This window comes from Canis lupus, chromosome 2, assembly GCF_011100685.1.
Source record: "Canis lupus familiaris isolate Mischka breed German Shepherd chromosome 2, alternate assembly UU_Cfam_GSD_1.0, whole genome shotgun sequence".
Lineage (NCBI taxonomy): Eukaryota > Metazoa > Chordata > Mammalia > Carnivora > Canidae > Canis > Canis lupus.
In genome coordinates, this window is record NC_049223.1 from 38,737,374 (window position 1) to 38,747,760 (window position 10,387).

Genomic DNA, 10,387 nt, shown 5'->3' on the forward strand with positions numbered 1-10,387 from the left:
CCAGTTCTATATAAAAGTTACTCAGTTCTGTTATTTGTGAGATCAGTACCAGATTGAATTACTATCTGTTGGCATAGGGCCCTAAAAAGCTTACTTCGTTATTAATCTTTTACATGATTAAATGCCTTTCCTAATCAGAGATTACCTAAACATTGGGAAAAAAATGAAAAGGGCAGTATGTTTACAAACCAACAAATAATATGGCTGTAGTGTATCACAGAACATAAAGAAATACATCTGTGAAAGAAACATGTATTGTACACACACACAGATGTCTGCTTGCACACATGCCCATACATACACGTGTGCTCACATGGTTATAAAGCAAGACCTAATGTGATGCAATTTCTGGCTCATTCTTTAGTTTTGCATTTTTTCTTCATCATATGTGAGCAGCTCCTTGTCACCTTCCCACTCTGGAAGACAGTATGGAGAAGATTATGACCAAATTCTTCAAGGTATCTTTTTTTCAAGTGTAACCAATTTCTCTGTCGTGTCCTTTGTAGAGATAATCAGCCCTTTCTGGGCCTTTTGTGGGGATCAGCACCTGGGTCCTTGAAGACCTTAATCCCAAGGCCATGCACTACCTGAAAGGAAAATTCAAAGGCTACCTTGTTAATTTCTGGAGCAGTGCTCCACCAGCACCAAAGGAAGTATTTTAATACTTCGTTTTTGAGTTTTTTTTTGTTTTTTTTTGTTTTTTTTGGTTTATACCTTCTACAATCTCACGTGAGGTGTATCTGTACCATCTCCTTGACTAACTGGGATAACATGGCAGCAACTTGTCACCCTTTGAATTCTCAGTAACAGGGAATTCCTTACCTAAAAAATCTAAAATCTTTAGTATAGTGTTAAGAGGATTTCAAGAATCAAGTCTAATTATTAGTGGCGCTTCTGTACAGTTGGATACTATTAAAAGTCTTGAATCTCCATCCCCTGTTTTCTCACATTATGAATGCTATAGCTATCCCACACTATAGAAACAGCCACTGATGAAAGCTGTGTTACTCTATGTGCAAAGAAGCATCTTTGTCATGGTCTTTCCCTCAAGCTGTTGTGCTACTGTGTTCTGCCAATGGAACAGAATAACCTGGAACAGGATCTTTTGTTCTGTATTTTTAATTAGAGCAATCCCTGCTACTGTTATCTGTTCCTTTGAAGTTAACCAAGTGAACAGGCGCTCCTCGCCAGTGAGGTCTTGGAAGGAGACTCCCCTGGAGCCGAAATCACCTAACTTGTATACCATCTAGATTATTGCAAATTTCTAAGAAATATTTGGCCAATATTTTCTTCTGCTTTCTAGAATTTGTAGCCACTGTGATTGGGTACCAGGCCAGAACAAGAACAGCCTCAATCCAACTTGTAAGCCAGTAACACTCTGAATCTGGGTTTTCTACTGTGAAGAGAATATTTCCTCCGACAGTGACAGAACCCTTAGGAACAGCTCTTATTTCTGTTGGAAGATGTCAGTCACGTTTCTTAAGAATGTAGTTCCATCCCTTTTCATTAAAGACACCATCTTGGAAAGTTCACTTATCTTTTATTCTGCAATGTTTCTTCTGCTATTCATCCTACCTAGAGTATTTTTTTTTAATTTTTTTTATAGTATTTTTTTATTTCTGTCCTTTTCCCTTTTATAAGTATGATCAGGGTGTCTTTTATATCTCCCATGCCTTCACTTAGCTCAGTCTTTCTTCCAGTTTGTTGAGGGGAGCAGCTGGAGTGCTGTTGGTGTTTTATTTTTTAACCTAATGGTGGTGGATACTGGTGTTTGCTTTATATTACATTAGTACATTATATGACATCGGTAAATTTTATTTCTCTTTGAAGCACTTCTCTGCATGTGTATTGTATTTCAAAATGAAATGTTAGATGATTCAAGAAATCATATTAGCTCCACATTCAAAACATCCCAAATCCAAGGACTTTTCATCATTTCCACCATTCCTATCTTGATCCAACCTTTTATCATTCCTTAAGTTGCTGATAGCACCACCCCATTAGCCTTCCTTCTTCTGCCTTTGCCCATGCAGTCTACTTTGAGCTCATGGGCTAATGACATGGATTTAAAATACAATTTAGAGCATGTCATCCTTTTGCTGAAACCCAGTGGCCTCCCAGCTTATTCAGAATCAAAGTCAAAGACTTTTTATAGCTTGCATAGCTTTACATGATCTGACATCTTCTTATCTCGAACTTTTTTCTTCGAACTTGTTCCCTCTATATTAACCGCACTAGCCATCCTTGTGTACTTCTAAAGTCCTGTCCCTGAAGAAGGGACGCTAAACTCAAAATTTCCCGTGTCTTGATCCTCTTCCCACTGATAGCCCCATGGTTCACTTCCTTATCCCCATCAAATCTACATTAATACTTTAGCTTCTTTGCAAGACTTTCCTGATGTCCCAGTTTAAATGAGTCTCCTTTCACAGGCATCCATATTCCCTTTTCTATTTATTTATTTTTTGCATAGTACTTACCACTATCAGTCATATTGTATATTTTAAATTCATTTGTTCTTTATCTTCCTCAAACTGAACATACACTCTGTAAGGGAAATTATTTTTGTTACTTTTAAAAAAATTAATAGCTTGATGCTTCAGTGCCTATATCAGTATCTCATGTAAAGTATGTACTCAATAAGTATTTGTTGAGTGAATACTCTTAAATCATTATTCTCTACTTTCAGGTAATTTTTCCTCCTTGAAATTAAAAAAAAAAGCCTCTATTGTTTATTTCAGTGGCTTGTACATAATGGGCAATTAATAGCTGTTTGTTGAATGAATGACTCCATGCCTAGCTAGTGGCAATGTAGTCCTGTTTTCCTAATGGTTACAGATGGGGAGTAGGAGTATGCACTCTGATGTTCTATTCTTGGCTTTTTCTCTGACTGCATTCAATATGTATGAATATTCATTAGCCGTTTATTTTGGGACCGAAATATCAAACACTCATTTAGTAAACATGTTGGTATGGAAAACACTGGACAGGCCACTGCCGGTTGAAACAAAGACCACATATTCTCCAGGATCCCAAAATATGCCTGCAAAATGAAATGTGTCCCGGCATTGTATCGTGTGCTGCTAAATGTGCATTTGCATATGCAGATACCGGCTTCATCCCACAGATCAGTTAATTGCCAATACAAAGCAGCCACTGAGGACATATTTGCTTCTCTTGTAAAGGCAATACCGTTGTGTGGGCCACAAATGAAATGCATGCTGTTGGATCTGCAGGAATAGTTTTAGAGACTGGACAGGATTACCTCTTTGCTGAAATAAATTAGAGAGCTGTTGCTGTCAGTTCTAAAAGCCCCTGCTTTCTCAAACAGGAAATACTGCTTGTTTTCCATGACAATGTGCGGCTGGTCAGAGAAAAAACAAACAACTCCCTCTTTGCCTCAACCCTGGCACATTTGGAATGACAGCCATCGCTCACCTGTCTTTACTTGTGCCTGCAAGAGCCACAGGGTCCCCGGGAGAAGAAGCAGGGTGACCTTGCTGACAGGTCACAGTGTTCTGTGGCAGTTATGCTGCCAACCTTGACCCTACTCCATATGAGGAAGGTCTCTCTGAAATCTAATGGCCAGCCCTACAAAGGGGACTTAGAAGCTCACTGGCCAGTGTGCAGACTATCATAGAACTCTTTGCCATTTTGTGAAGATCTACTTGAAATATTTGCACAATGTTAGGGTAGGCATGTGATCTAACATCATCACTTTACAGATGGGATAATGCAGGCCCAGAAAAGTGAAGTGACTTGTCCAAAGCCACAGAATTAGTTACTTCCAGGGTAGGATTAGAACCCAGATCACCTGGCTTTTCTTACCTCGGTCTTTCACTGTGTGACTGTCACAGTCATGGGCCTGCCTGTTAACCACACTGGATCTCAAATATTCACATTTTTAAGAAGTCACCCAAGAAGCAAATTAAAAATGTAGATCATTGGGACTTCCCTCTCAGAAATTGTAATTTGGAAAGTCAGAGGTAGAGCCGAGGAATTATGCTTTAGCATGTACCCCAGGTAAATTTAATGTAGATAACATCAGGCTCTATAACTTGAGGAATTTTAGTACTTGACGGAAGGTCAGGGAATATGCATGGTACATATATTAGCACTACCACTGCAGAGCCAAAAGACCTGTGTTTATAGTCTCAGTTTTGCTACTTCCTGACCAGATGTATTTGAACGATTGTATTTTTCAGCCTCTCTGAGTCTCAGTTACCTTACCTGTAAAATGAGAACTCACTAGGATCTTGGGAGAATTATACACACATGTGTGTGTGTGTGGATAAAGCCTGGGGTGCTTTGTGCATAATACATTGTTAATAGATACTAGTTGTTGTTGTTGATTATATATCTTATACTTTTAAATATTCCTTAAGTAGCAAGTGGTATTTTTGATATTTTGAGACAGCAACTAAATCATTTCCCAATTTCATTTACATATGTAAATAATATATGTAAAAATATAGATATATTTCCCTTTCTCTCTACCCTAGTCTCCATCACTTCTCCCTCAACCCCACCATATCTCTAACAGAAAATACCTGTGTAGGAGAACAGGGATGATATCACTGAGATAGTTCATCTCATCTTTAAAATGTTATATTCTCTTTCCTTCCAGTGAGCCTTAACTAAAATGGCCAATTGCATTCAATAAGCCTGGTGAGAACTTACATTTCTGATTGCGAGGAAATATGTTTAAGTAATTTGGACATTTCAGTGTGTTTATTCCCACTTAGGCTGGAGGTCTTTCGGTCCAGTGAGCTTGTCAAATGCAGTGAAAATAGACTCAACCCAGGTTGTCATTTCTATGTATAAGCCAACAGGATACTAAAAATAGTCTACTGAGAGATAAAGTAAATAAGGGCCTCAAATCATCCAAAATAGTGACTCGAGTGCTACTTTATCATCAATTGTCTGAAATAACTTGATTGCAAAGATTCTGAGGCTAGACAGTAGAAATAAACTCAAGTGTGAAGTGACAGCTATGCCAGGGAAAAGGAGATGGATGTCTGAGAATTTTGAGCAACTTTGGGGCTATCTGAGCACTTTAGATAGCACAGATCACCTAGGGATCAGATACTCTGTGATTGACCTTGCATTGTTTTTAAAAAATGTGGAGAGAGGCAGTCAGCTTGGCTACAGTGATGTATTTTATTATTGAAAATGACTCTACACATCCCATCCTAGTTGGTGGTGAGAGCACTAGTAATTCCAGTATTGGGATTGCATAGAAGGGTTTCTCTTTTTTTCTTCTAAAAATTTAGATAGGGAGCATGGCAAGTGAAAATGGGACCTTGGCATTGAGGAAGGCCAAGTTTTGAAAACAGTTCCACACATCCCAGATGGGTGAAGTTGCTTGGGATTTTGAAGGTTCTGCTTCCTCATCTGTAAAATAAGAGTCCATTGCTGCCCGTAAAGGGTCATTTATGAAATTTATGAAATATATATATAAAATTTTTAACATGTAATTTAATTATGTAAACTCCCTGAATATAGGAGATGATCAATAAATGCTTTCTCCTTCACAGCAGGATTAGTGGTAATAAAAATATTAGAAGAAATGGGGCACTTTTCAGAACAGTGTCCTAATTCTCCTTTAATCTTCTGTCTGAACTTAATATCCAGGTTTTTTGAATTATAGCTGACTCAAAAATGAGTTTTCTCAATGGAAATAAATAAATGATGAAAATGTCGAAGAGAAGGAAGAGATTCAAAATAGTCTAGGATATTTTAAACACATGAAGACCAACAGGATTAATAGGCCAGAATCCATGCGATATATGATTATACCTCAGATCTGTGCTTATTATTACGTATTTTGAGCAGTAGGAGGTAGGGGTCTCCATCTGAATCTACTTAAAAACAGATAATAAATTTCAAATGTTTTTATCCATTGATGAAACTCTCCAATGCCAAGACCCTGAGCAGAGTTTTTAGATGACTAAATTACTACCAATCTCTCTCCAGACTGGTAGACTAGGAATGAGTTCCAAGGTTCCGTGGGGGTCAACTGAGCCTTTGTGAGTGCACCTGACCTTCCTCATGGGTGCTCTGTGGTCCTGTTGTTCATCTTCCCTTGGACCCATCAAACTTTGCTGGTTGGAAGGAGGTAATAAGCTTATTTAAACTGAGGTGTAAGTGACCGATGGTGTTTTGTAAATATTCTTAAGTCAATTTTTTTGCAGATTTGAAGAGGAATGAATCTCTGCATATTTAACACTGAGACTTAAGTGATGAAGAATTTAGTGCATACAGTGTCAAGCTTTTTAAAATAACCATTTTCACACACATGCACAAAGGTGGTATGCTGTATACTTATTTGTAAACTGCTCTTGTATACTGACCATTTTCATTTCATTATATTTTTACATCATTATTATATCATGTTACCATTCTGAACTTGTGTTTCATGGCTGGAAAGGTAATTTTTCCTAAGACTTGGCTTCTGAGAGCTAACTAGAGATTAATATTTTCATACAGGAATACTTTCAGAGTTTCATGACAAACTTCTTAAAGTTCTAGAAGTAAAATTGCCAGGCCATATGGTACGCAAATTTTTAAGATACAGTGACATATTATCAAAGTGAAGATTACCATCCAAGTTAAAGAGAATGAGCACTTTCTCAGTGTTACTCTCACTGAGTATCATTATTAAAAGCAATCTAGAGGACATGCAAACTCACAGCATGTTTTTTTACCTGACTATATGGCCAATCGATGGTAATGATGGGATATTATTGCCTACTCTGTTGAAAGCCTATTTTGTCCTCTGTTTTGTTGCCAGCAATGCCCCTCTCACAGCTAGAGTCAGCAGCTATGAACATCTGCAAGCTTGATAAGAGCACCGTAAGAGTACAGTGAAGGAAGCAGGATTCTGTTTCCCTCCAAGCTAACAAAGACATAATTTAACAATTTCTGAAGGCCAATGCAGTGACGCAACCCCAGTGGGTTTCCTTTAAGAAGGAAACCGCATGTGTTCACGTCTTTCTATTTTGAGAGTGCAATAAACACTTACAAATAATGTGGAGATGCTGCTAGAAATGGAATGATTCAAAGATAGGGCCTGTACCAAATGTCAGTGTGTACAAAAAATCCAATCACCATTATAATCAGATAAGGCCTCTTTCTCCTGTGGGCAATAGGTTGTCTTTATAGATACCTTTTTTTTTTTTAAGGCTATGAAAAGCAAAATCAATTCTTGCTTTATTTTTATCTGAAATACTTATGAAACCATTTTTACCCTTCTGTAATCTGAAGTGGAAAAACCAAACTGCAATTGCCTTTTTTTTTTTTTAAATGAAAGCACATATAATTAATGATTGCCCAAGGTGGTACTGTAACTTGGAGATAGGTGATTTGCTCTGGCTCCTTCAATTCTTAAAGAACTGTTCTGATAGGGGTAATTGGATATAAACTCTAGCATCATTTTGTGATGAAATAATAGCAAAATAAGATGAAAATCATATAAATGCTGAATGGATTAGGTCTCCATTGTAGGCCTTTTGTCTCTTGCTACTTGGAATGCTCTTCCTTCACCATTTCCATCCCACACACCATCCATTTGGTGATGACTGTCAATGTCTATCCCTGACCCAGAGCTCACATTTTTAGCTCCCTGGATATCCATTTGCTTCTTGACGTGTCAGCTTGCAGTTCCCCAGTGCCCATAGAGCATGGCAAGTCTGAAATCCGTAAGTGTCTCCCATAAAATGGATCTTCTTGTAGCCTGCCTGAATGAAGGCAAAGAGCCAGAGCCACCTCATCAGCAAATCTCCTTTTTTCCATCCAGGTATATTAAATGCATCCATTTCTTTACCTCTGGCCCTTGTCAGCTACTTCCTCTTGCACCTGCACAGGCCTCCTCCCTACAAACCACTGCAGTTAGTATCTTCCACTCTCAGGCTCCCTGCCCTATCCCATCCCTCCCCTTGACAGGGTGCCCCCCAAGAATGGTAGAAGTAGTCTTCTTAGGCCTCAAACATGATCATATCACCTCCAACTTCAAAATGTTCTAAGGGATTCTCATTCATTTATGATACTGGAAATGTCTTAATGAGGCCTACACAGGCATTATTTTGCACTATAATCTGTCAGTTTCTTATGCTAAAGCCATGTTATCCTTCTTCTGATTTCTCAATTGTATCATGCTGTCACCTGACAGAAGTTTTTGCACACCTGCCCCCCGTAGCCTCCCCTTCCCCTAACCCATGACAAATTTATCTTCCTTTCCATTCTGTTTATTCCTCGTCATTCTTCATTCCTCACTTCCGGCATTGTTTCCTTGGGAAAACTTTGTCTGACCCACCAACCTAGGAGATATTTCTCTAGTCTCTGCTCTCACAGAATCTCCTTTCCTTCCCTCATATTAATTAGGTCAATTTTGTAATTACACACCTGTTTTGGGGGATTGATTAATGTCTGTCCAATAAGCTCTGTGAGAATGGACTATATTAGTTTTAGTAGGGCTGCTGTAACAAGTTACCACCAATTGAGTGACTTAAGCAGATACTGATTGTCTCACTGTTCCAGAGACTGAAGTCCGAAATCAAGGCATTGGTAAGTTTGGTTCCTTCTGAACTCTGTGATGGCAGGATTGCTTCCTGAGTCTTTGGCTTAGAATTGGCCATCTTCTTCTGTGTCTTCACATCATCTTCCCTCTGTGCCTATCTGTCCAGAGTCCAAATTTCTCCTTTCTATAAACACACCAGTTATATTGGATTGAGGCTTATCCTAATGACATCATCTTAACTAATTATATATGCATTGATCCTATTTCTCAATAAAGTCACATTCTGATGTTCTGGGAATTAGGACTTTACCACATTTTGGGAGACAAATTCAACCCACAGCAGTTGCCATGCCTGTTTTGTCCAGCAACATGTCCTCAGTGCTTAGCAGTGTCAGAATCATAAGGGAAGAGGTAAATTATACTTCTTAGCATTCACGTAGTCACACTTTTCAGAAGCAGGCATTAGGGATTTAACGTGGCAGGATAATTCCTATATTTTTTTCTCTTCCTCCATCTTTACCATAAAGTTTTATTTTTCTAAAAAAAGAATGTGCCGGGGTACTTTCAAAGAGAATTGTTGAATACAACATCATGTAGCTGAAATTTTTACCTGAATTCAATGATGAGACTGCCCGTTTATGGGAACTCAACAAATTTTTATGTAAGAGAAACAGGGTGGATGAGGTTGATGGCAGAGATGGGGAGGAAACTCTATTCCAAGTGGCTTTATGGATTTGAAAACACAGCCTGGAATATGAACAGAGAGGCCTACTGCTCTCCGTGCCTGAGACCTCAAATGTGACTTGGCATTCTCCAAAGATTGCTGCCACAAATCTTCCATCCCAGTGCTCTTCTGCACTGTGGTTTTGTCACTCCCACACAGACACTGTCTGTCACTCCACACCCTTGAACATGGGCAGGCCCTGTGATGACCTTAAACAATCCAGTGTGGCCAAATGGACACTGTGCCACTTTGTGCTTTCACCTGGCCCAGCCATTTTCATTATTTTCTCTCTGAAGTGCAGCACATGTTAGAAGTGCGACTATCCTATTGTCAGAAGACCAAGCCTCGTGGAAAGGCCCGTGGAAGATGTGAGGCTACGTGGAGAGAGGGAAGGAGGACAGGAACGATGGGGTGCCAGATCTGAGAGTAATGAGGCCATCATAGATTCCAGCCTGGTTGAGCCTTCACGTGACTCCAACCCCAGCTGCTGTCTAACTGAATCCTCATGAGAGACCATTGATCAGAACTGCTCGGCCGACCTGAGTCAACCCTCAGGACTGGGAGACAGAATAATCAATTATTGTTTTAGGATAATTTTAGGGTGGTTTGTTATGCAGCTGGAGGTAAGCAGAACTGTCAAATGAATATTAATGCCTTGCATATAGCAGGTGCTAAATGTCTTCTTTTTGGTGAACAGATACATTTGTCTCCAGGGTCCAAAGAGAATGGACTTAAAGAAAACAGAGAAAGGAAGCTTTTGTGCAAGATGTGAAACACCTCCTCCTATAAGTTTCCTGTCAGAATGTTTTTTTGTTGCAAAGCCTGCTCCACTGGAAGGCTTTCAAGATGCTAAGAGAGCCGACCTTAAATGTTTCTTTCCACTGTCAGGTCAGGCAACCAGCTCAGACCTCAGGAACCGCGGAGGCTTTCGGAGGGAGTTCTTGAATAGTGAGAATGAGAGGTGTGAAATAATTGCTTGGTTGGCAGCTGGAAACTGAGAATTTTATTCCTAGAAAGTGTTAAGATTTGAAGAGAAGGCATTTAGCCACTTGAATTCAATGTCTCATCAAAGTGTTACCCTCTTCTCTGCCCCTCCCCTACCCAAAACCCAACCTCCATCTGGATCGTTTCACTAAGTGCAATGTTTT

At 39.3% G+C, this 10,387-nt stretch overlaps 1 pseudogene; it reads right to left on the reverse strand.

Moving 5' to 3' along the window:
- Positions 1-331: 331 nt before the first annotated feature.
- On the reverse strand, positions 332-2,242 carry LOC100685854 (annotated as a pseudogene).
- Positions 2,243-10,387: the final 8,145 nt, after the last annotated feature.